Below are 26,002 nucleotides of genomic sequence, written 5' to 3' on the forward strand. Positions count from 1 at the left end.
GTGTGTGTGTGTGTATGCGTGAGAGAGAGAGAGAGAGAGAGAGAGAGAGAGAGAGTGTGTGTGTGTGTGTGTGTGTGTGTGTGTGTGTGTGTGTGCGATCGAGCATTGCGACAACGGCACAGCAGCCGGTGAAGCGGCTGAGCGCGGCGTAGCGGCGTCTCCTTCTTCTTCGCAGCGAGGAATCCTCCACGAAGCAAGCGTAGAGCGGTGAGTGACACACCATCGTCATCTTTGAGCTTACTAGTTTAGGCTTGTTGTGTGCTTGGAGCCATTTGTGGCTCGCACGCGGTGTATCGGCAAGTTCCTTGCATTGACACGTGCGACTTACGCACACAGCAAACTGTTGAATACATAAATCCTTCTCTGCATTAGGAATATTTATGCCTTTAATACTCCCCTTTTTCATAGCATCTTGCACTAAACATCTCAAGGCATCAGAGCAGGCTACATATAATAAAGGTGCAATAGGACAACCCTGCCTTATTGAATTAGTGAGTGGAAATGCATCAGATAAATTGCCATTAATTGCAATCTTTGCAAAATCATTTCCAAACAACACCTATACAAATTTAATAATTTTTTTGCCAAAGCCCATGTCAAATAGAGATTGAAGTATGAAGTCCCTCTGGATCCTGTCATATATAAGCTTTGTCAACATCAATTTTGAAAAAAATAAACTCCTATTCACTTTCTTGGGCATATTCTACTACTTCCCACAAAGTAACGATTGAGTCATGAAACCTTTTTTCTCTAGAAGGATAATCTGATGCATGGTAGGGTTAATTCTCCTAGTAGAGCTAATGAAAAGATCTTGTAAACAGAAGTCAGACATGTTATGGACCTCCAATTGCCTAGCTTCTCTTTCACTCCCCTATTTATGGATGAGCTTGATAACCCCTGTGTTTATAGAAGTAAGGAGAGCACCAACAGTTAGAAATTTCATCCATATGGCCAAGAGATAGGGAATAATGAAATCAAGAGTATGGTGAAAGAACTCATTTGGCAGACCATCAAGCCCTGGTGACTTGCCAGGTTCAAGAGCAAGTATGGCATCATTTAACTCCCCCTTATTAAGGGGGGGCACAATTTTTGGGCGAGCAATTTCTGGCGAGCGGTTTTTAAGAATCGGGCGAGCGGATTCCCAAAAGAAGGGACAATCTACCCATCTCTCTCTCTCTCTCTCTAAAATTTGATTGTCGTTTCACGACCAACTTACATTCAAACAAAAAACACCATGGATTCATTCAATACACTATTAATAAGAGAAATAGAAGTTCCTTACACACAGTTATGGTCTATTTCATATAGCAAACCCCAAATCTGTGTGTTCCATTGCATCAAAAGTAAATACATATGGGGGGTGATACATCATGGGTGACGTGGATGAAAGAAGGGCGATGGGGGGCCATATGCTCTGGGAGGAAACAAAGGTCGTGCCAATGGGGACACTACACCAAATGGTGGGGGAACTCCTCCAAATGGCAGAGGGTACGAACTATATGTGGGGGGGGGGGGGCTGTAGGTAATGAAAGAGGCAATGGATCAACTCCGGGCGGGGCCTAAGATGTGGAGGCAATGAATGCACTGGGAGACGGTCCAGATGCACGCATGCCAAAACTGGGGCCGTGAAAGTGGGATATTGTGCTGCTACTACCCCGCCCTGACTGCTGAGTGGTGTTGGGAAAGGTGGGTCAAGCGGATGAAGCTGCTCGGACACCTGCTTCAGTTGCTCAGTTACCTGAGCTCTGACACTCCTATGAAACATCAATGTCGAGCCTAAATCAGCAGGTAGGCGCTGAGCTGGCTCCAGACAAGCACTGAAAACTGCCCAATCCTTCTCACAACTGATGCAATGTCTACGTAGTAGTAAACTGTTGAAGATGATGAAACAGGAAACAGAAGGAAGACAGCAACTCAGAGTAGGAAGAAGATGGAGAAGGAGAAGACACAGAGCTTGTGTACGAGATCTCTGTAGTCTCTCTCTCTGTATTGGAAAAATAGTGTATACAAACTCAGAGCTACAAAGCTTATATGAAACCCTAAGAGATAAGGTGTCCTTTCACACCGGATGTCCAGGGGGAAAAACCCAGTGGGAGAAAAGTGCCCCTGGTGAAGCGCGTATACACACTAACACTACTACATGTCTACAAATCCCCCCTGTAGTGATAGTGTGAATCCGTACAAGGTAGCAGATCATCATGTGTATGAGAGTAAGCCCAAAGCTTTTCGGAAAGCTTCAAACTTTTCTCGTGATAACGCCTTCGTAAATAGATCTGCAATGTTATCCTGTGTAGGACAGTAAGTTAGTGTGATCTCCCTTGCATGTAGCCTTTCCCAGACATAGTGGTAGTGAACCTCTATGTGCTTTGTTCTTGCATGAAATACTGGATTCCTTGCAACTGCCATAGCACTCTGACTGTCAGTGAAAATGGTAGTGGGTGCATGTTGACACTCACAAAGATCTGCCAATAACCTGCGTATCCATACACAATCAACTATTGCCGTGAAAGCTGCCCTGTACTCAGCTTCACAAGTTGATGTAGCCACTGTGGGTTGCTTCTTGCTTAGCCAAGATATACATGCATTTCCCAAGAAAAAACAATTGCCACTTGTGGAATGTCGTGTGTCAAAATCACCAGCCCAATCTGGATCGCTGTAACCAAGAAGCTGCATAGAACTGTGCTTTCCATACATATCCCCCCTTGGAAAGAACATGGCAAGATTAGGGGTACCTGAAAGGTAACGAAGTATGCGCTTCACAGCCTGCCAATGATGCATACCTGGGATGTGCATAAATTTGCTTGCTTGTGAAACCCCAAATTGAATGTCTGGACGAGTGTTGCCTGCCAAATATATCAAGCAACCAACCGCTGCTGCATAAGTATGTACATCAAAAGGTTCTCCAGCATCGTGCATGCTCAACTTTGATCCAGTTTCTACGGGTGTAGAGATTGGCTTACAATTTTGCATACCAAACTTGTCCAAAATTTTATGCAAATATTTTGCCTGCAACATGTATATGCCATCCTCTGATTGCACAAACTGAATACCCAAGTAATAATGTAGCAAACCAAGATCAGACATCTCAAAGGTTTTTCTCAAAGCATCTTTAAAGGCTTCAATTTCATCTGCAGTATTGCCTGTAAGAAGCATATCATCCACATAAAGTGTTAGCATAATGAGAACTCCATCTCTCTTTTTGACATACAAAGTACTTTCTGTTAGACTATTCTGAAATCCCTGGCCAATCAAATAAGTATGTATCTTCTCATACCATGCTCTTGGAGCCTGTTTGAGACCATACAAAGCTTTATGCAATCTACATACCTTTTGCTCTTGACCTTTTACAACAAAACCACTTGGTTGAATTACATAAACTTCTTCCTGCAAATCACCATTCAAAAAAGCAGTTTTGATATCCAACTGATGCACTTTCCAACCATGATGAGCAGCAATTGCAACTAGTGATCTAACTGTGGACGCACGAGAAGTAGGAGCAAAGGTTTCATCATAATCTATGCCTTTCTGTTGCACATAGCCTTTTGCCACAAGCCTTGCTTTGTACCTGTCAACAGTACCATCTTGTTTCCTTTTTACCTTAAAAACCCACTTTGTACCAATAGGCTTTTTACCTGTAGGCAAGTCCACTAGATCCCATGTATGATTCTTATGAATAGAATCAATTTCTTGCTGCATAGCATCTTTCCACTGAACACACTCTAAAGCTTGTTCAAATGAATCAGGCTCATCTGCATCACAAAGAGTGTTAAAGCAAGCCAAATCTACTTGCTCTCTGCCAAAAGTAGTACCAGCACGTGTTTTTCGTGGCAACGGTGCATCGAACTTGCTATCCTGTAAAGTTTTTTGAACCCATTTAGGCAAGGTTCTTTCTTCCCTGAGAACTTCTTGCTCTTCACGCACAATTTCCTCTACATCATGAGGTGTCACATGCTGATCAAAAGATTGATCAAGATTATCAACCTGTTGTGATTCTTGATTCTCCACAAAAGAAGGAAGCAAACCTTCAAATACATCATGTGTCTGCATATGAGGTACATCAAAAGCAACCATAGGTTGAGCAGTAGTTTCTGCAAAAATTACATCACGACTTTCAAAAATCTTGTTTGTAGCAGGATTGTAAAGTCTATAACCTTTACTTCCACTACTGTACCCCACAAATATACATTTGATTGACTTATCATCAAGCTTCCCACGTAACTGCTGAGGGATGTGAGCATAAGCAAGACAACCAAAAACACGAAGATAACTGACTGAAGGTTTTTTGTCATACCAAGCTTCATATGCAGTAATGGTCTTCAAGGCACGAGTAGGACACCTGTTCAAAACATGTGCTGCACAAGCAACTGCCTCCATCCATAGCTTATGAGGCAAACTCTTAGCCTTGAGCATACATCTAGCTGTCTCCATTAAAGACCCGTTCTTCCTTTCTGCAACACCATTCTGTTGTGGTGTGTATGGCATAGTGCATTGGTGTTTAATGCCTTTCTTTCCCAAAAAATCCTTAAATGCACCTGACATGTATTCACCTCCTCGATCAGTACGAAGAGTCTGTACTTTGCAACCTGTTTCATTTTCAACCATTGCGACATAATGTTGAAAAACTGCAAACACATCTGACTTTGCTTTGAGTGGATACACCCAACAAAACCTGGAAAAGTCATCAATGAAGGTCACAAAATAAAGGCTGTTTCCTATAGATGGCGTCCTCATAGGACCACATACATCACTGTGTACAAGCTGCAACTTTCGTGTCGCTCTAACTGAACCATCCTGCAAAAATGCAAATCTGTGCATCTTTCCAAGAACGCAACCTTCACATACATGTCTTGGTGGCATCTCCAATAAAGACAAATCATGCACCATATTATGACGTTGTAAAGTCATCAAACTGCCATAACCAACATGCCCAAATCTAGCATGCCACAACTCAGCATCCTGCATGGCTTGAGTCTTTGTTTCTGCAATACATACCTGAATCTGCTTTTCATAACGATCTAGCACAAATAGTCCATTGTCCAGCGTACCTGTAGTGATAAGAGAATAACCATTCTCTCGATCTCGTACAACACATTTGTCATCCTCAAAAATGACCCGAAGACCATTTTTTGCAAGAGAGGATACAGACAACAAATTCTTCTTGATCCCTGGAACATATAAGACATCTGGCAAGCATAAATCTGAACCATCTGAAATGGTAATCAAAATCTTACCAACTCCTTTGATTGGATAAGAAGCATTATTTGCACATGTCACCTTCTTTCCTGCTGGAGCTGCATCCAATGAACAAAACAAATCCTTCCTTGAAGTAATATGCCTGGATGCACCACTATCAAAGTACCAAATCATTTGTGTCTTGTCAACACTGTAAGCAAAAAAATCTGAACATACTACAAAAGCATAAGAATCCTGCACAAAGTTTGCAGACTCTTCTTTAGCTTTAGAAGAATCACCAGAAGCTGAAACAACCAAACTTGACTCTTTCTTCTTTTCTTTAGCAATTCGCTTTTTACACTCACTAATGTAGTGACCAGGTTTCTTGCAGTAGTGACATTTACCTTTCTTCTTGGACTTGTCGGAATCACCTTTAGACTTCTCTGAAGACTGTCCTGCACCAGACTTGGAGTGATGAGCACTCTCTTTACCCTTGTTTTTGTTCTGTACAACAAGAGCATGATCCATACCATCCACCTGTAAAGACTTGTTCTTACGTGATTGATCCTCCTGCAATAGCAAAGCCACTAACTCTTCAAAATGAAGAGGGTCAGGATTAGCTCGCAAAGACAGAGTCAAAGAAGTCTGAAAAGTCAAATAAGATGGTGGTAGTGAATTGAGTGTTTTGGAAACCAAGTCCTTCTCTGGAATCACTTCATCAATGCTAAGCAATTGCTCTTTAAGATCCCTGATTTTTGTAAGATGCTCGACAATATCGTCACCTTCGTCCATCTGTATTTTGTCAAGTTGTTTCTTCAAAAAATCTATTCTGGCAGCGTTTCTTCCTCCAAACATAGCTTGCAGAGTGTTCCAAGCATCCTCAGAAGTTCTGCAAGATCTTATATGTGGTGTAATTGTCCTCTTTATGGTTAAGGCAATCATGGCCATAGCCTGTGCATCTTTAGTATCCCATCTCTTTTGCTCTGGAGTGACTTGTGAGGGTCTTGCACCAACAGCTGCACCACGACCAGTGCACCACGACCAGGCATGGCAGGTGCAATGCTACCTGGACGAACTTCATCTCCAGATACATAATCTCACAATCCTTTACCAACCAAAACATTTTTGGCCATAAAAGACCAAAGAGAATAGTTGGTACCATCCAATTTGTCTTCGGATGTAAACGCACCAAAAATCTCTTTCTCCGTAGATTGAGCCATACTGTAGATGCACACAAGAGAGCAAAAGAACCTCCAAGAGATTCACAAATCTCCTCTCCAATCCAAGCAAAACTCTACACAAAATCTCAGCACAAAGCTAAGACAAGCTGCTTCCCAAAAGAACTGTTTACCTGAAGAAAATCTGTCAAAAAGCACACCCTCTTGATCTAAACGCCTCCGAAAAGTAACTTTTGCTACGCTGCTCAGAAAAAAATTATGAGGGCTCGAACGGCTTTGAAAGGGGGGTAAAACTCCAGATCGACTGATCAGAATACTCCCGGAACGTCGAGGATGCTCCCACGAGCAAATTTTCCGAAAACTGCCTGAAAACTGCGATTGCGCGCGCGGACGCGAAAACGCAAGTAGAGGCTATGGAAATCACCTCGCTCTCATACCAATTGTTGAAGATGATGAAACAGGAAACAGAAGGAAGACAGCAACTCAGAGTAGGAAGAAGATGGAGAAGGAGAAGACACAGAGCTTGTGTACGAGATCTCTGTAGTCTCTCTCTGTATTGGAATAATAGTGTATACAAACTCAGAGCTACAAAGCTTATATGAAACCCTAAGAGATAAGGTGTCCTTTCACACCGGATGTCTAGGGGGAAAAACCCAGTGGGAGAAAAGTGCCCCTGGTGAAGCACGTATACACACTAACACTACTACATGTCTACATAAACATTGTGCTTCCAATGTCCCAACTCCTGCAAAACAATCCAACACAGCATCTCCCATGTCTGTGAAGGTACCTAGTAGCCATCTACAAAAAAAAAAAAAGTAACCTTTAGATTTATTATACCTATAATTTTAAAGGAACAATCAGAAAAACTTCCAAAAAGTTTCTACCACCTGGCAAACGCTGGACTCCTCTCAACACCTCTACGATAAGGCCGGCCCATACGATCAAGCGTCCACCACTGTGTGGAATCTGAACCTGGTAGCTTCTCCCACAACATGTCATCATCTGCAGAGAAGCCACGTACATTTGCTGCAATCTCTCCATCCGCTCGATCGTACCTTGGAAGCCGACACCCACCGGTTCTAGGGGGTGAAAAAATGACCGGCAACAAAGTACCAACCTACGAATGGAAGTAAAACATTATTTTTTGACATGCAAACATCGAAGTTACTATTCATTATCCAAAAAAAAAAAACATACCCCCTCTAAATAGTCCTGAATAGTCGTACAACTAGACTCCGACAACCGTATGTACAATATCCTCAATAACTGGAAACCAGCTCCCTCTGCCTTCGAAGTGACAATGGAAAGATGTTCTGCACGACATGTCGCCACAACCATGCCATCAACCAAAAGAAACTCGGATGCCAGAAGGAATGCAGCATCCACAAGCTCACTATCCCATTGGTTCCATAAAGGAACCCCACCCGCGCTAGTTGCATGTGGCCTGGTGTGTAAGGGAAAGGCCATGTACACCAAACGTACGCCACCCAATCTCAAGCTGGGGTTCATCTGCCTTGTTCCTGATAGAGAGCCCAAGTATCTACGTAGTGACTGCATAGAACTGCATGCAATCTTTGTTAGCACTAAAATTGTGCACATAACTATGATTGTAAATAAGCGTGGCTTACCTGTCATTGCACAACACATCTGGAATAGCTTTTGCCAACTCTTTGGCACTAGCATGCACTGCAAGGTGGCGTGGCTCTACATGCATATCTGTATGTAGCAACATAAGATCAAATATATCTTTCAAGCAATGCTAAAGAGAACAACACAACATTAACCATTTTCACGTACCTGGATGGTTATCTCCCACAACTGTGACCATGTCTGATAGGTCCTCTGCAGCCCTACCATGTGATGGTGAACATGGAGGGGACTCCTGGATGCCCCCCACTGGTCTTGGAGTGAAGGATAGTGTCGGTACACTGTGGCTCATAGCACCAAGGCTATGAGCACTATCGCTGACTTCTACAGAATACTCCGCAACCACATGCTCGCTCTCACTATCACTGGAAACTACAGCCCTCTTCTTTCTCTTCCCACGTTGCTTGTTAGCCGGTTGTGCTTGCGAGTCTTTCTTTGAGGTCTATTTCTTCTTGTCCGGTTTCTTTGATGTGTTTGGAGATAGAGCATCCTCTATCACAACCTCTTTCTTTCGTGACGCAGTATGCTCCGCTATTAATTAAAAAAGAAGATTTATTGAGCCCATGTTGTATTGCTTCATGGCAAAGGTAAAAACTATATAGAATGATACCTATGTATAGCTCTTCCTCTTCGGGTGGATACTCCTTGTCTGTGTAGTCCAGCCACCAAGGACACTTGAGCCACTCTCCCTTTGGCCGCAAGTCGTTTATCCACTCGTCAGGATATAAGCTCACCTCCTCTCTCTCCAACCTGCACCATGCATCACTGGGGTGCTCGGGAATGGGAAAGAGAAGAGCATCTCTCCACCATCTACAAGACAGACCACAATGTTTTGAGCCACCAAGAACAAGATTAGTGTGTCCTACTACATTCTTAATTTGTCAATTAAAGATGTCAAACCTGTACAACAAGCATCGTGCCGTACAAGCAAAATGGGGTTGCTCTTCGGGATCCTTTGTGGACTTGATCCAAGCACTCCACTTCTTGAAGGCCTTCTCAAAGTGCTTGCGTCTGTATGTCAGTAATGTGTGGGCAAGTGTGCAACTATGCCTACCTTCAGCCTTCTCATGTTGGATAGCAACATCATGATTCTCAGCCTCCATTTTCTCGGCCATCTCAAGCACTCTCCTGCAGCAAATAATAAGTCACAAGTTACATTATCAACAAATTGCTAGCTGGTGCACATAATCACTAAATCTAACCTTTCCAATTGCCACCAATACATGTGATATCCAAGCCACTGGATCCAGGCCTTCTCCGTCAAACCGATGCCATTCTCCTTCAAGGATGCATCACCGCCTTGGAGCAAATCAAGCAAGCGGCACTTCCTATCAAAGGAAAAGCGAGACTTATTTTTTATTGCTACATAATAAAAAGAGAAATATATCGAATGATTTAAATGACTTTTACTTACTCTGTCGGGCTAATGCGTGCACGTGCAACCTCTGCCACTCTCGAGGGTGTCATTTTCGTGGTCTTCTCGCCCCAACCTGTAAATGATATACATTTCTAGAAAAAATCGCTGCCATTCTCTGGATTTGCAATGGTGGCTATCTCAAGCCCTTTGCACGTAAAGTATTGCTCCGTTTGAAATAGCGCTAGATTGATGCTTTCCTCGTATGCGTCAGGTGCCAACTCGTAGTCAAAACTCCCTTTTGATGGTAGCCTTTCCGTTTTACTACTAAACATATGATCGAACTCTTCCTATCATTTGCCAAGGACTCAATCAAAATACACATAATAAGATTTCGCAATCAAAACATATTCTCATTTAGCATTGGTTTAAAGCATACCTTCCAAAGTAGTTGCGCAAGGACAACCATTGGCAATTTTAGCCACTTTGACTTGTTTGGACCTCTAAAATTCAAAGTCCTTTCTGCTGCCAAACGCGCTCTTTCGGGGAATTTTTGCAAAAGTGAAGTAGGGTCTGCCAACCCTAGCTTTCTCATCATGAAAATATCATGAGCAGTTGTGTAAGGCACTGAAACCCTCGTGACCCTGTTTAACACTCGATTGTAATTTATATAGTTAAAAAATAAGATGCATTTACATTCACCCAAAAAAAAATGGGCTCACCTATTGATCATACCCAAAACCAATAGAAACTCCGCTGTCTCATGGGACTGAAAATCAACTAGAACGCACTCCACCTTTTGTGCCTTCTCAATTGGGATGTCATTCTCGTTCATCCACCACATCCATGCCTCCAATCGGTGATTACCATCCCAAACCACAAAGTACCTCTCGACCATGTGACTAAGCTCGGGGATTTGGCGAAGCTCCTCATCCAAATCATATGACATTGCAAGATCCCTCGAAGCGTGACCACGACAAGAAAATTGTTTGTGATCCTCCCCAAGAATCCGTTCACTAACAATAAATCTTGCCATGGTTGGTTGGTAGCTTTTGTTTGCAATGGAGAGTTGAAAATCGGCCACATGGTCATCATGCGTGCGGATGGCGGGGTTTGAAAGAAGTCGACATAGAGGCAAGCGTGGAAGTTTTCCATCGTATGGTACTCTATGAGAATCCACCCAGCCCAATGAAATGTGCTTGTCGACAACGTTTCCAAACGTTTCATCTCTTACATCTTCAATAGCGATACCTATTTCGACACGATGACTAGGTCCGACGCTTGATTGTGTTTTTTCATCCACTCCAGTTACGATGGACACAATGCGATCTAAAGAACTCAAGGCTTGAGATTGTTCGGTATCATGTGTGCATAGCGGAGGTACTTCTTGTGACGTAGTAACATCAACCTCATCCACGGCAGCAATATTTTTGGTTTGATTTCTTGTTCTCATGCTTGTGCTAAAGAATTAAAGAAGATAGATATAGGATGATTTATGAGAAATTATAGGTAAGAGTTTGAGATGTGAACAAGAGAAAACTTGACAGAGAGAAAGAGAAAGATCTGAGCAATAGAAGAAAATAGAGATGAAGAAAGTGGAAAGAGAACGTCAATGCACTTTATAAAGCTTTCATTTTTATTTATTAATTTTAATTTTTTAATTTTATTATTTTGTCCTTGTGTGTGTGTGTGTGAGAGAGAGAGAGGATTGTGAAGGTGTGTGTGTGTGTGTGTTGGCGTGTGTGTGTGTGTGTGTGTGTGTGTGTTGCCGTGTGTGTGTGTGCGCGTGTGGACGCGTTTGGGCGTGTACGTGTGTGTGTACGTGTGTGTGCACACGTGTGCGTGAGTGTGTGCACGTGCACGCATGTGCATGTGTGTGCAGTTCGTAGACGTGTGCGTGTGTGTACACACACACATGTGTGTCTGAATGTGTGTGCATTTGTGAGTGTGTGCACACATACACGCTTCGTGGTGCGTGTGTGTGCGTTTGTGTGTGTGTGTGTGTGTGTCGACAGACACACGTGGCAGTCCACGTGGACACGCTGGCCACCCTGGCCATCACGTGTCCATGTGGACTCGCCACATGTACCGTCGTCAGCCGCCGACAGTACACGTGGCAGGCCACGTGGCCACGTGCACTGCCACACAGGCAGCGCGTCGACCATGTGGCCTGCCACGTGTACTACCGCTGGGCGACAGTACACCTAGCACGGCGTGTGGCGCCCAGCGGCGGCAGTACACGCGCACTGTCTGCGTGGCAGTGCGCGTGGCCACGTGGCGACGCAGACAATGCGCGTGGCCACGTGGCGAGTCCACGTGGACACGTGACGGTCGGCGTGGCCCGCGTGTCCACGTGGACTGCCACGCGTATGACGTGTGTGTGTACTCTGCCTCTGGCCAACGCGTGGCCAGAGGCAGAGTACACACACACGTCACACGCGCCCATGGCCCATGCGCTGGCCATGGGCTTGGCCGCCCATGGCCAACGCCCCGCCCTCCCCCCCCTCCGTCCCCCTTGCGGTAGTGCCCCACCCCCGCCCTTTACCAACGCGCGTGCCATGGGCGCTTGGCCGCCCATGGACAACGCTCCGGCCCGCCCGCCTCCACCCCCCTTGCCTCGCCTGCCCCCCCCCCCCCCGATAGCGCCCCTACTCCCGCCTCCGCCTCCGCCCTAAGTGACGGCCCTACATGCAAACCCCGCCCCGCTCCGCCCCTCCTCTCCTTACCCCGCCTCCACCAACGCACACGCCCCCCACCCCCCTTCCTCGTCGCCTAAATGGCATGGGAGGGGGTGGGGAGTACTATCTCCTAAACGTTCTCGTTATTTGACTCCTCAACCCTTCGACTTCGACTTACAGCATCTTGCTCCCCTATCCTTAGCACACCCGATTACTCACACATCTCCTTTACACAAACATTAAAAAAAGAAATTAAAATAAATAAATTCACGTGATCACACAGTCACAAACAAACATTTTATAACAAATATTTTTATTAAAAAAATATTTGGTATTTTTTTACATTAATTTTTCAAATTAATAAAATAATATTAATTTTAAATTTATAACGTTTATATTATTAGACGTGAGTATATAAACAATTTGTTTTAGTTTATACAATGTGATCTTGTGCTTAATTATTTGCTTAGCATATTATTATGGCTTGCTCTTTATTTTTCCTGGGTAAAGAGTTTTTTTATCCTTTTTACAATGGTAAATTTATAATATCTGAATCATTCTTTTAAAATTAATTTCTCCAATGCAATTTACAACTTTAGATGCAGTCATTGAAGTAGGTGATATTGAAATGAATTTGCCTCTTGAGAGGACGCTCAACAATTTGGGTGAATTCATCTATGTACTGGATGAGCAGCTTTCACGTAAATACAAAGTCAACGTATCCCATCAAACACAATATGCTAGCTCACCTAGCATGACTCCCATTGCCATTGTGGATAGTCCGTTAAAGATGCAATTCGGTCAAAAGGAGTTAATAGATCTATGTAACCCCCCTCGAGTTTTGCCCTCAAACAACTTCAAAAGGAGTACAAGACAAAAACTCTTGCAGGCCGAAAAGAAGGGCACATTGACAAAGCTTTTAATGCAAATACAACAAGTGGAATAAGTTACAGAGATTTCAAGGTCTTACAATGGAGTTAATAGATCTATGTAACCCCCCTCGAGTTTTGCCCTCAAACAACTTCAAAAGGAGTACAAGACAAAAACTCTTGCAGGCCGAAAAGAAGGGCACATTGACAAAGCTTTTAATGCAAATACAACAAGTGGAATAAGTTACAGAGATTCCAAGGTCTTACAATGGAGATCTCGTTCTAGAATTTCCACCTACCATGGGAAAGTTGCACCATATGCATGCGATGGAGCATAAGTATGATCCTCATTTGTGGTCGAAGCCTACTACGTCCAATATTGTTTTTCCAGGTGTAGTGCGTCTTAGTCATTGCATAGGATCTCTCAAGTGCATGAATGAACACTGTGTCGCTTGGTTAATTATCATATTCCCAATACAAGTTATTTCAACAGGTACATACAAAAGGCAACTGCACCCGGGCAATATTGTAAGATTGGAGATAAGAGCCTTACATGCCACTTTTGTAAGGCAATTGCTTTCTGTATTGCAACATGTGATTGTGTAGTATACGACAACCCACTTGATTCACAGAAGTGATTCTCGGATGTGGTGGTTGCGGTCCTAGCACTGGAGGTGGTAAGGGTGTTGTTTGAACAACATTTTGGGCCCTAGGTACCATTGTGTTGTGACGTTTGTTCAAGAGGTGGGGCCAGCATAATGCAGGCACTCGAGGTGTATCTGTCCATGCTAAGGTTGGTCTATTGGCCATTGCGTGCTTAAAAAATATGCAATTCTTAGCTTGATGACCATACCTCCCACATGCATTGCAGTTTCCATTGAATTTTACTCTAAAAGTAGGGCATTCACTGGTAATATGCGGTCCATAGCACACTGAGCACCATTGTTGCTCCCTTCTTGGATACATATGATCATTTTGTGGAGCACGATTGTCTCTAAGAATCTCTTGAATGGCCTTGGTGAGATCTGCTAAAGTCATCTGAGATATCTTTGGCTCCTTAGCAATAGGCTTTAGGGTCATTACCTGATGCCCCGATGCTTGCGAGCTAATAGATTTAGGCTGAACAGACACTCTTTCTCCTTGATTCATTAAATTATCCTCTAATTGGATCGCATTGGTGGTGACTGCTTCCCAAGTGGTGATACCTCTAATGACTAGTCCATTGTAGATATCCTCATGTCGTAACCTCCTAATGAATCTATCAAGCAATTGATTATTATTGAGGCACTCATCATGCCATCCAATGAGACTGCCACTAGAGTCATGATTCATCGTGGCACACATCGACACGATGTGCGCAACGGCACATCCAAAACACTAACGGACAACACCAAGCTGATGGTGCAAAGGATTTTGACTGTTGACCCACACGCAGGAGCCAGGAAGGTTCAAATGTGTTTGCCAAAAGAAATTATAAGTATAACACTTCTTTGCAACAACACCAACGAAGGAATTTTAGGCGAGCAACAACTATTTGCAATCGCTAAGGAGTTGGGGCCATTGGTTCTATTGTGGTGACAAGACCAATACAATGAGCGGTCGAAAGCGTTCTTGTCTTTTCCATTGGAAGCAAAGCTTGAATCAACACACAATGAAGTATGTGGTGCAAGCTTCTCAACACACACACAAACAAATGTGTGAGAAGTGGAGGCAAGCACCAACAAAAGAGACTGCAGCAATAGAGGCTCATCTAATACGCCAATGGTGGCGTACGGTCATTGCATAGACAGTAACATTCCATACATGGATTCATGGCTTAGTTGGTGGGAAATTCGTATTGCACATTAGGGTGGCATTATGACATGCGTAGAAAGTAGCTCTGATGGACCAAACACTCTACGGACTAACCTTGCGGAGAGCAAGCATGGTAGCTGGCTAGTAGGGGAGGGTTTCTGTAAACACATTTCATTATATGATGCATGTACAACCGACCTTGCGAATTCCATCTTACATACCACAAAGGCCATTTCATACAGCCATGGAAAACACATTGGGAAGGGTCCATCAATACAAAAGCTTACGGAACGCCATGAAAAACGTCCTAGCCAAGTGATAAGAGAAGTGAATGTGGCTACTGAGGGCACTCCAATGTATAAACAACCAACTCCATTAACAAGAGATAAGGAGACATCAAGGCAAAAACGCAAGCCAAATGAGGTTATCAACGTGGAAGATGATGCATCACATAGGCCTGAGTACAACTCGGTCACCAAAGATCGCAAGAAGTGTGGAAGACCACGTAAGATCAACTTTGCAGAAGAAGGGATATCACAAACCCCAAAAGGAAGTATAGGTTCTGGTGGGCATTATGTAGTTGAGCGCAAGGTCAATGAGGCAATGTGGGCCATACGTTGAACTCCACAAGGTAGTAGGGTCACATGTAGCGGCACGCCAAGAGGAGGACGCAGGTGTGGATGCAATATAGCAGGTTCTAGCCTTGGTATACCAGCCCCATCGTTTGAAGGATATCAAAAACATCCAAATGGTGTGGTGTGTCAATGGTTTTGGTTTTGTCTGGATCATGTCTTGCATTGCCATATAGTAGACCAGAACATTGAGCCGCAGCCTTAGCATCCACCACACACTTGGCCCGTGCATGTGGGCACCAACCTATCGGAGGATGAGGTGCAAATATTGCATGAAGGGGGGTATCAAGTGGAGCTCAGCAAAGAAGGAGTATCTAAAGTAACTCCAGTTGCTCCTGAACAAAATATGACAAACTCTCCTTTCAAGTCAAAAGATACATCCACTCCTGAAGGCAATTCAAGAGCCACAGTGCGAGATGGTCTGCGTGTACAGTATCGAAGTTCCATTTTCGAGGATGCTGCTCGCAAGATCAGTTTAGCACTAGCCCTAAGAGTGAAGGTCGTAGAAGAGATATGTGCAGCAGATGGTGTTAATGAGGTCTTCAAAGTAGAGACCAAAAGTGAAGATGGTCATGTTGGGATGTACAAAGTTTGTATTAGCAACCAGCCATCGTGCACATGTCCAGACTTCATGGAACGGGTGTCAAAGCAAAAACCATATCTTGCATGTAAACATTTGTATTTTATTTATCTGTGTGTGCTAGGGCTAAGCCAAAATGAGAACATGTTTATCCGTCAACCAATCCTGGCAGATGTTGATATCTTCAGAGCACTGAGCCGAAGCCGGACTTATCCAGGCATGGATGCATAGCATTTGTCAATTCTCACTTTTTCTTAGTATGCTTTACCTAAACAACTATACTACTTTCTAATTTTATCTTATAATGGCCACATTTGGATACATTCATTTGCAGTTTTTTTTCATATTTGAGTACTGGTTGTTTATGTGTCAAATCGTGTATAAAGTAATATAATATTTCCACAGTGGCTATAAATTGCCATAAATTGAATTATTTTTGTGAAAGCGTCCACTAGCTTCCTAGCACACCTCTCTTTCTTTTCACGATGTCCGACGATCTTGAGAGTAAAATCAAGTCTGCGTGGGATGCCATGGAAGCCATTCCCAACGGAGATGCATTGTATGGAGCCGACTGGTTTAGGGAGGCTCTAAAGGAAACCATCAATGTGTATCGCCTCTATCGATGCCGCAAGGAACTAGCTTAATCAATTTGAACGAGACGGGACAATTTGTTTTCTCTTGCTGGAAGAAGATTGGGCTCATCACAGAGGAGGATATATGAGGAGGAAATGACGCAACAGCTAGGGAACGTGGTGAATCTTAATTTGCCACTCGAAGGGAGCACATCAACTCCTAAAACCGGGCCTTCCAGAAGATGAACATTCCTTGCCTATGTAATGCAAGTGCAATAAAATGTAACTTTTTTTATTATTAATGGGTGTTCTTGTTTTAAGTACCCTTGTCTCTATTGTTTTTGGAACAATTTGTTTAGCTTCCATATCTTTGACTATGTCTCAACCTCCCTAATACCTCTCTCTCTCTCTCTGTATCTTTGTCTATGTCTCAACCTCCCTAATACCTCTCTCTCTCTCTCTCTCTCTCTCTCTCTCTCTCTCTCTCTCTCTCTCTCTCTCTCTCAGAGAGAGATATGAAAAAGAAAAAAGAGTCGACAAGGAGGAAGAGAGAATCTTTATAGGAATCTGCTCACCTAATTCCTAAAAAGCGCTCACCAAAAACTGCTCGCCTAAAAATATCCCCCATTAAGGGGCTAATCTAGAATTCGAGCCATTTGAGGGGACATACTTTTTTTTCCTTATCTTGTCTATTTGAGCCCTGGCCTCAGTCTGGTCAACCCCTCTAAAGGGGGGGTTGGAAAAAATGCATGTATAGTACATCTTAGCAATATCTATGTTTCCAAGGTGGGTTTTAGTCAGATTGCCATTATAATCCTTCAAAAAGGGAATAAAGTCTTTATTTTTTTTCTTCTAAGAAGAGAATATATATGTTTGTTAGGCCTATCAATCTTGCCTGCCCAATGGTCTCTGGTCCATAGGATGGAAGCTCTAGCTACCAGGATCTCCTCATTATTTAACGTTTCTTTTAGCTCTAAGAGGGGAGGAGAGGGAGGGCTTTTGGGTGGGATAGAGGTTTCTAGGTCCTAGTCATCATTCTTCTTTTAGCTCTTAAGTCTCTAGCTTTGGATTTGTTGCCTACTATGAGTTTTTGAGTTTCTTTGATAGCTCTATCCCAAGCTTTGAAGGCTAAGTGATGTTCCTAAAAATATTTTTAAAAAATGCCCTTGATACCTTCCCTAACAATAGTGATGCCCAATAAAGTTTGGTCCATATGGGGCCACCCTGTCCTAAAGTTGCATTCTTCCTTTTGAAATTCACAAAGAATTGGAGAATGATCACACCTAGGCATAGAAGAATCCTTGGAGCAACTTACTTGCGAGTGATCTTGAAGAAGAACATAACTCATGTAAACCCTATCCAATCTGGCTGCTCTGAAGCAGTTACTTGTTTGCTTATTGCTCCATGTGAAGCGTGTGTCTGAGGAGATGTCCAGTATACTGAGGCTACTTATCATGTTATCCCATCTTTCCTTTTCTTTTCCATTGATAGTATGACCAAGGAGGTTCCATTTGTCTTCTTTACTCTCCACCATGTTGAAGTCCCCCATAACTATACATGGTTGCTGCAAGCTAGCAATCTCATTCCAAGTGACAGTTCTATCAGAGATTGCATTTGAAGCATAAATAAACACAATAGTGTACAAGGACTTGAAAGAGTAATAGCTACCCAACTCCCATTACTTGCCTTGAGTACATTGGAAACCAGGTGACTGTATTTTGATGAGATGGCGAGGGTTGCACCTCCCTTACCACGTGGATGGTCTGTATAGTACCAAGTGAAGGTACTTCCAACCTTGTTCAAATTACTATTGAGCTGGAATCTTGAGGTTTTTATTTCTTGAAGACAAATTAAATCAAACTTTTCATTAGAGACAAAAATCCAAATTTTGATGATTTTGGCCCTATTAGGATTTGTGAGCCCCTTGGAGTTGAGAGAAAATCCTTTAATGTTAGGGCACTTCATTTCTTGCTATTTTTAGAGGGCTTTGCCAGAGAAACTGATGCCCTGATAAGATGTTTTGAGGGTTCTTTTTTCCTCTTAGGATTGCTAGTTGAAGGGGCTAGTAATCTCTCTTCCTCAGCTTGGGTCATCAGAATGTCCATTGAGAGGTCTATTGAGGCCATAATGTGTTCTCTTGTGTGCTTATCCTGCTCTTCCAGCTGCATTTCAAACATATTATCATTGTCTTGGATTTGTATCTTACCCTTACTTGAAGGCTTATGCACCTGAGAGTTGGGAATAGTTTCTCCCTCTGAATCTGAAGATGAGGATGAAGAGCAGCACCCTCTAGCCTTGTCTTGCGGGCTATCCGTAGTTAGGTCTTTGGGAAGGTTCTGATCACAATTGATTTGCACTTGAGTGGAGGGAAGAGAATCTGCAAGGTTTTCTTGTTGAGTTCCTTCTTTAGGATCAATGTTAGAGTTGGCTCCAGCTGAGATGTTTGAGGGACCATGGATATCATAGTTGAAAGGGTCAAACACATTAACTAACAAAGGATTGAAAGAGTTTTTGTTCCTGGAGTTGAGGGTTTTAGCAATTTTGGGAAGGGTAAGGGTTGAAAAGAGTCTTTCTTTTCCTGTTGAGGCTCTTCTTGTGGTGCAATGGGCTTGAGGTTTGGGCACTTCTTGATGTGATGTCCTTGTTTAAAGCAATGAAAGCACGCATTATAGAGATTCTTGTAAACAAGAATTTGGAGGTGAAGGTAGTTTCCATTAGGATCTCTGATAAAGATTGAGGGAATTAGATCCTTGTTTAAATCCATTTCAATTAGAAGTTGAGGGTCCCATTAGGGGTTGATGCTAGGCCTTGATCTCTGTCTGAGAACTCTTCCCACAAAGGTGCCTATGGATTTGAGCCAAGGATAGAACTTGACTGGAAGGTCAGGAAAGTCTATAAGTACAGGAGCTTTTGTAGGTTTTGGGCCTCTAGGGTTAAACCCCTTATACCAATTGAACACGGAGAGGGGAGTGTTTCTTATAAGCCAATGTCCTTGGCTGACAACTTGCAAGGCAGAGCTAGGGTCATTAAAAAAAAAAAACAGATAGAAGTTATTAGGCAAGTATTGGATGTGAGAGGGTTTGAGGTTTTTATTTAGGAGACCCATGATTTGAGAGCTTCAAAGGAGGGTCTAACACCATGACAAAGGCCAATGACTACTCTTTCTTGGAGATGAGAATATCATTGCTCTAGTTCACATGTAGGGATGACAACCCCGCTTTCTTGCTCAGACAAATCCTGATCAAAAATAGGATTGGGGCTTGCTTGAGGGTCTGTTCGATCGGGAGCTTGCTCATTTAGAATGTGCTCAGTACCTCTTGTGTCTGCCCCATGTGGAGATGATTGAAAGAAATTATGATGGGGAAAATGTACAGAAGTACCTGGTTCTGACTGATTGACTTCAGTGTCGAGTCTCACATCCTTGCCAAGAGAGGCTGAGTAGGATGCTATTTCAGGTGGATTACTAACCAGAGCTGGGATTGAAGTTGGGAGCTGGGGGAGGATGTCGAAACCTTGGGCATGTACTGAGAAGATGTTGTGATCTGAGCTTGAAGAGGGAGCCCCTGCCACCGCTGCGTGCGAGATCTGAGGATGTTGAGGATGAGCAAAATTCATGACGTTATTCGAAGCGCTCAGTTGCTAGGAGCGGAGGGATTGAGGAACTAGATTAGGGGACTCGAGGCCATCATCGTTGAGGTTGGAGCATTGAAAGAAAATTCTCGCTGATTGTTAGGATTAGTAGAGGGAGCCGTAGTGAAGCCATTGAGTAGGCCTGATTGGAGCTCCATGACCCTCCCTATTCCCAAAGGAGAAGGGAGCGAAGGAAAATACGTAGTGCTTAAAGCGTGAAGAAGAGTGGAGTGCGAGGGGTGGGACGACCGAAGAGGCCGTAGGGGTCATGCAGAGACACTCACAATCATCATTCCTCTCCTCTCTCAAAGCAACCGAACCCGAGAAGTTCTTTTCTCAAAGTGCCCCTAAGGCCCGGTTCAGACTGTTGCCGTGCAACCCTTTTGTCCTTAGCTGGACCAATGACACAACGCGCCGCTCATGCAGCCATTCAGACCGCGCATCCACTCCCCACTTGCAAGCTGAGTTGGCTTGGTGACTCACACCCAACTACCTTCTAAGGCTGGGTTCAGACTGAACCGACGGAAGAAACAAGCCTTCGCAAATCTGCCACCGCCTAGTGTGAACAGTGTGGAGGAGGAAAAGTGAAAAAGTGAAGGGGGCTGAGAGAGGCCATCAACTCTTCCGAGAGGGGGGGGGGGGGGGGGGGGGTCGAAAGAAAAATGGAGGGCCCGACGGAAGAGTGGCTCAACTCCAACCAATCAAATTTCGCTATGGAGCATCGACGCCCCTTTGCATTTCTCTTCCGCCGCCTAGTCTGAACCCACCCTATGTTGTTCTGGCTTGGAAGCCCGCCCATGGGTGGAATGCTCTCTGCGCGGCCAATCAGCGTGAGAGAGAGACTGCATAGACAGCTAAAAGTGCAGCTGCCTACTCGTGGAGTGTGAACAGGAAGCTTGGACGGGCGTAGAAAAATGCTCCTCACGCCATGTGAACGGAGCCTAATTCCTTCAAATTTTGCCACGTTAAGTACAACGAATCAAGATTCAAGAACACATATACAACTACACTCTCTCTCTCTCTCTCTCGCGGACACATACACAGAGCCAGCGCAGGGCGTTTCTTTCAAGCGCTTTCCTCCTGGCTTCATCATCTGGTGCAACAAGGTGCTCTATGTGTGTTGTTCTTCGAGAGAGAGAGAGAGAGAGAGAGAGAGAGAGAGAGAGCTTAGTCCAAGAGTACTCAGTGAGACTGCTTAGTCTTTCTATGTGCACGGGTAAAATAATGATCTTGGTAGTTAGAACTGGGGATTAGTGTGTACTGAACATTCTCTGGGGGTGTTTACAACGGCCAAATGCAGCCCATCACTACATGCTATTGGATGCTATGGTGTAAAGCACTCTGTAGAGATTTCTGTATCCACCCTCAAGTGGTCTTTGGATGTATTGGGTTCTTCTGCATGAGGCTTTATCAGAAGGTGACCTTTACTTAGAAGAGAAGGGGGGTGTGTGTGTGTGAGAGAGAGAGAGAGAGAGAGAGAGAGAGAGAGAGAGGTGCACTTAACAACTGGCACCAATCATTCGGTTTTTTGGTGGGAGTTGAGGACTGCCATTGGAGGCAGGACCGCTTCATGTGGCTGGTGAGAGGTCTCACCTGTAGGTCTTTGGGTTTTCATGTTGGCATTGATGTGTCAACTGAGTAACAATTCGAGCCGGTCTTGCACTCTATCAAAAGAAAGCTTTGCAAATTGCCATTGGTCCTCTTTGCATTTGTCCTTGGCTGGCATAGCTTTGATTGTGAATCGGATTCTACTCAAGATGCATAGCCATTTGTGCCTCTTGCCAAGCTTGATACTACTTGATACTAGTTAATGGAATCACCCAACAAATACATGGCGGTTGTTAAAACTTTACTACTATGGGTTTTCTTGGTAGTGGCAAAGCGTGTGTTATATTGATGCAGCCAATAATAAATCACAGATGCACCCATCTTACCATAATCTTCCAAAATTCAACTTTTCAGTGACTAGATTATTGAAGTTGTCATCTCTACCCGGTCTGCGTGATGACTCGCCGGCCTCTTTAGGTGGATCGCCCTTCGAAGAGAGAACTTGAAAAACAAACTCTTGCATGCGGAGGTCTTTCTAAGCCCCACGCTCTAGCTCCATATCTATCCTCTTTTCTTAAGTAGCTATGCGTTGAGTTTTAGGCTCCCTTTCGATTGCGGCTTGCTGGGCCTCCTATTGTAGCATGGATTCCATCAAAGACTCCATAGAGCCTGGGGCAATCCGGGGCAAAGATGGGGATGGAGGAGGGTCTGGAAACGGCCCTCGTGGTGTAGGGACTTCTTCTCCACCTTTAGTCTCATCACCTTCACACAATATCCAGTGTGATTCTCGTGATGACCATGAATTGGGTACTAGGGTACTTGGGATCCTTGGGTTCTTGGGGTACTGGATCCTTGGTACTGCTTGCAATTTGACTTAAGAAGGCTTTTCTCTTACCCAATCTGAACTCCTTGTGGGTGCACCCCTCGGTGGCCTTGCACTCACACCAAGGTTGCTTTTCCCCACCTCACGTGGATTGGCTTGTTGCAATGTGCAAGGTTTGCTCTCCAAGTAACCCAAAAAAGAAAGGCTTGTCCAACCTTCCCTTAATCCTCTTTTCCAATAATTAAAAGCACGAATTAGAGACATCAAGTGGTCTTGGGTTAGGTGCAATCTCAAACAAGCAAATAAATTTTTTTGTGGTTCTTCAAGTTCTTTTCTTGAATGATGATACCGAACATTGTCAAAGAGCTCTGACACCAATGTAATGTGCAATGAAAGTGATTTAAGGTGATAACTCAAGATGAGTGCTCAGTGCTTACTCAAGGTTCCTTTTAATTTATGAGAGAGATGTGCAGTAGAGTAGAGAGTGAAGAGAGAAATTGTAGGGTGAGAAGAGAGAAACTGTGTGAAGGTTTTGTGTGTGATAAAGAGAGAAAGAAGACTAACACCCGATGGGGTTCAAACCTCCCTCCAAGTGCCCCGCTCTTTATTGCTAGAGAGGTATTTGCTTTAGATTGCACAAATGCCGATACAATGGTCATAGATGCTGAGATGCTGATGGGAGCTTGCAGTAGATGCTTAGATTTGCGAGGCTAAGAGCTGAAAATGCAAAACGCTAGGGAAACTGCTGGGGATTTGCAATTGTGACGAGGTAGTGGGCTGGATTCCTAATTCCGATGTTGAGGGTGCCGATAACGATGTTGGAAATGAGCTAAAAATTGTAAATGCTCGCTGATCTGAATGGCTGAGGCTGAACTATTGTCTCTAGGGATTAGTCAATACTATACATGATGGAGCTGATGGTTATATTGTCTTGTGGGTGACTACGATGGGTCTATACCTTGCACTTTCCTTCAAGGGTGAATCTGGGCTTATCCTGGATTCATCTAGGTATATATATTATCAGATAATTATCTGCTAAAGGGGCGCTGAAGGGTGCAAAAACGCGAGGGCTGATTTGTAATTTGGAAACGCTAGTGCATTTGCTACATGAGGGCGATTGCTGCTGGTGGGCTGAGGTGATTGTGGAAACACGCCATAGCTGAGGGTACTGATGGGCTGGCTGCCCATATGGTACTATTGTTTTGAATTCTGATGATGCAAGTGGTGACCCTTTATACTACCAAAAGTGCGGGTCGAGCAGCATGCCAGAGAATCCCACGACTTGCTAAAATGCTCACTTATTAATTAATGAGTTAAAACCTATTATAAGAGGTTCTTCACATGCAGGTAAACTACCTAGGCTTGGTACCATGCTACTGGTTGGGAACATTCCCAATGCCTACACCTAGCAGGCATTGGCTGTGCTCATGCACAATCAGAGGGTATGCAACTAATCTAAAGTGCGTGGACATGCACATCTTGCGTATAGGCTCACAAGGGTGCTAGAATACTTACTAGGCTATCTGAAACCCTAGAAGTAGGAGTTAGCTTGTCCACATGCACATAGGGTTCGATGTGCATGCGACATTCTCTGCCTCTTGTTGATACTTGGGTTATTGGTGGTGATTTCAACAACATTGAGTCTGATGTGGATTGGTGTTTTGCATGCAGACTAGTATTGTCTCTGATTTCAACTCTGGAGTAGCAGGCATGGAAGCGGTTTCTTTCGGCAATACACAATGCGGATGCTTGGCACATTTCGGCATTTGGTCGCCATCAGGGATCTTTTTGCTACTCATGGGGATTCAAGGGGGCAACCAGACTGCTGAAGCGTGTGATAGATTTTATGTTGGTGCATGGGCGGCCTCGAGGGGTGGCGCCACCTTGATTTGGGCTGTTACTGTATTGAGATAATTTCCTTATTTTACTTAACATCTCTTTTGGGGTTCCTTCGGTCTCACAAAGAGGTGCTTGGATCCCAAAGTGAGTTAGCACAAATTATGTCAGCAGTTACAACAGCTTTGGTCAGAGGAGGCAGCAAGGCATCATGACAACACTCATTTTCTTTAATCCAGGTGCTAAAGAAAACTTTATCTCACCAGAGTTGGCTATCAAATTGGGCATTAAAGCTCAAGAGATGGGGTACACGGCAGAGGCAGGTTTGGCATGTCTGGGCCACTCAGAGCGTGTTACTCCCATCATTGGAAAGCTGCGTTTGTATATCGAGTCGTATGTGGACACAAAGGAATTTTATATCATGCCACTGAAAGGGTGTGATAGTTCTTCACCCTTTTGCTTCCCAATGCTTCTAGTGCAGAAGAAAGATGGCTCTTGGTGTCACGTGCACATCTAACCCTATGTGTACGTGGAAAAGCTACTTCATGACAAAAGACCAATTTAGGAAAAATAGCAATTATTCAATTCCCAATTTTTGAAATGAGATTGAAAATAGAGTCTTTTTCAAGGGAATTCTTATTCTTATTGAAATTTAGAATCATGAATCACTTTGGCTTATTTGATACCACCTGATAGAGAAAACAAGTGGAATATATAGAGACAACCACTATGATATTGAAACAAGCAATCAAGAAATTTAGCACATATTCAAGTGTCAATATTGTTGTCACTTATCATCAACTGAGAAGGATTTTGTCTTTTGACACATACTTTATATTCCTCATTAATATAATTTTATTGTTTTAACTTGTAAATGTAGGATGCACTTTGTGGTTTGGTAGACTCAATTTCATGTTTTGAACAAAATGCATTGTTGGAAATATTATAAATTTTATAGTTAGTATTTATTTTTTATTTCTTTAGATTGTTGTGACTCTGTGAATATAGGATATACTCTTTGGCTTTGGTAATCTAAATTTTCATGTTTTAAACAATGATCAATGGTGATTACAAATTTGATACATACTTATTCTTATTTTTTTTAAATTGGTATAACTTGTAAATATAGGATTACTTTGTGGGTTCAGATATTATTTATTCTTAATTTCTTTAAATTGCTATGACTTGTAAATATAGGATTTACTTTGTGGTTTTGGTAGTTTTAATTCCATGTCTTAAACAATAAGCATTGGTGGAGAGATTAGAAATTTAGGAGAATAGATTATTATGCTAAAGGAAATTTGCAAAATGGAAGTGTCTTATGTCATTCATGACATATTTAAGATGATGCCTTATATTTTGGATAAAGAAGTTGAGCCTCCTTAAAATGATGATTATGAACTTACAAATACCTTTGATAAGTCTTTCTCTAAGTGTTAGTTATTTTTTGGTAGAGTCTATGTTATTCTAGCTGTAGCGACAGAGTCCAAACTCTATGGTGCCTTATGACCTAATTAACAATTTATAGAATAAACTTAAGCTTAATTGTGGAGTGTCATCCATATCTACTAAGGAGAAAAATCCTTAGCTTTAAAACAACTTGAATGAAATACAAAGACCCCATATGTTCCAATTGGAGGCTAAACTATTCCCAAATAAGAAGAGACTCATGTTCTGCCGCTTAGG

At 43.3% G+C, this 26,002-nt stretch overlaps 1 protein-coding gene across 1 annotated transcript in view; it reads left to right on the top strand.

The window, feature by feature from the left end:
• Nucleotides 1-21,110: 21,110 nt before the first annotated feature.
• LOC147423360 (CCR4-associated factor 4 homolog) overlaps nucleotides 21,111-26,002 on the top strand; it is a 61,232-nt gene continuing 56,340 nt past the window's right edge. Inside the window, exon 1 of the mRNA XM_086501984.1 lies at nucleotides 21,111-21,215. The gene's annotated coding sequence lies outside the window, so the exon portion shown is untranslated. The remainder of the gene's footprint in view (nucleotides 21,216-26,002) is intronic.

The sequence above is a fragment of the Adiantum capillus-veneris genome, chromosome 26 (genome assembly GCF_014529385.1).
Source record: "Adiantum capillus-veneris isolate H3 chromosome 26, ASM1452938v2, whole genome shotgun sequence".
Taxonomy (NCBI): domain Eukaryota; kingdom Viridiplantae; phylum Streptophyta; class Polypodiopsida; order Polypodiales; family Pteridaceae; genus Adiantum; species Adiantum capillus-veneris.